Source organism: Sinocyclocheilus rhinocerous, unplaced genomic scaffold (genome assembly GCF_001515625.1).
Source record: "Sinocyclocheilus rhinocerous isolate Xijiao unplaced genomic scaffold, SAMN03320098_v1.1 scaffold569, whole genome shotgun sequence".
Taxonomy (NCBI): domain Eukaryota; kingdom Metazoa; phylum Chordata; class Actinopteri; order Cypriniformes; family Cyprinidae; genus Sinocyclocheilus; species Sinocyclocheilus rhinocerous.
Window position 1 is genome coordinate 206464 of NW_015652146.1, and position 1688 is coordinate 208151.

Consider the following 1688-nt stretch of genomic DNA (forward strand, 5'->3'; position numbering starts at 1 on the left):
CTCACGTTCGGTTCACACTCACACTCACACACACACACACACACACACACTCACTCACTCACTCACACACACACACATGTCTGGTCAGCTATCCTTGTGGGGACTCTCCATAGGCGTAATGGTTTTTCTACTGTACAGACCGTATATTCTATTGCCCTACACCAGGGTTGTCAAACTCAGTTCCTCGAGGAGCCCTCGAGCCCTCACAAACTCACACACACACTCACACACACATATTTGATATTTGAGTGACAGAGGGGATTCTGACGGGATTGTATTTTTTATTTTTCAGAATAATTCATAATGACTATATGACTGAACGCAATCAGTCATATAGTCATTATTAATTATTCTGAAATATAATTTAAACACATTCAGGGCATGGCCATGTTGCTAACGTAGGTATAATATGATGAAAAGCCATGAAAATGAACAATGATTGCCTGTTTTTCCAATAAGACTTTAGGATTGAGTGTTTGTAGCAAATAAAGGAGGCAGCGCACTTACTGTATGAAGCTAGAGTAGGACTTTGTGGATATGGATGCTGTTTTAAGACACTTTTTTATCGTTTTAAATGCTTAGTAACTGTTTTTAATAGGCTGACACTAACTTTACTTCAAAATGTATTATTTCATAAATTAATATTGTTGAATTCAAATAGCATTCTACCTATTATTCTTACTATTTCTGCCTTGTAAATCATGACCGGAATAGTAAGAGCAGTGTGCTTAGTTCACAGCTTTGCTGAAGTAATAGCCGCATACTACTCCTACTATTATTTAAAAAAAGATTTAGCTGCTAGGTTTGACTCTAGAGAACTGCTGGTTACAATAATTAATAACTCTCTCGGTCAGTTTGAGTTGTGCTGAGTTCATAACTGAACTCTGATGCGTTGTAGGATGTGTATAAACGCACTACATGCTATTTTTGTAATAGCACACCGCCTGCTACACGTGTTATTTATTTCAGTAGTTGTCTATGTACATTATAATAGACTACAGAGCTCGACAGCGACAGAAAGCAGAACTGTAATGTTCCGTTGCCAACTCTCGCGAGATAAATAAGCAACCGCAGCTTCAAAAACAAGCCCAATATTTTTTGATAATTTATTATCATCAATATAATTTATTATCAATTATTTATTACCAATAAATGAGCCGCAACATATTAAACTGAAACTACCCTTTTATCTGAAAAGCAAAAACATACGTTATTTTACAAAAATCAGCAAACTGCAACAAAGCAGGAACAAAATAGATACAAAATAGATCAAAACAGAATAGGATTGGACAGATGGAAAAGGAGAAAAACACAAGAGCTTCAAAGGGGAGCTGTAACATAGCCACATATTTATAGCCTACTAAAATAATGGCTATTCGAACCAAATCTACTCTTAGTATTTGTATAGGACTACTTGTTTTTTTTGTTTTGTTTTTTACAGCCCGTGATAATTTATACATTACAAAACATTGTAAAAATTAGACTGCTTTATAAAGGAAAACAGTAATCCCACTCCTCTATGTCTAACGTTACTACTATCATCGCTTGGATTACAGCCAATCCCTCACTGAAGAAAAATCACGTTCAAAAAGAAGGCGCGTGCGGAGGGGGCGGAATATTTGACTGACGCAGTGACGATTTGTGATTACAGTGACGCTGTAATCCAAGCGATGATAGTAGTAAAAGAG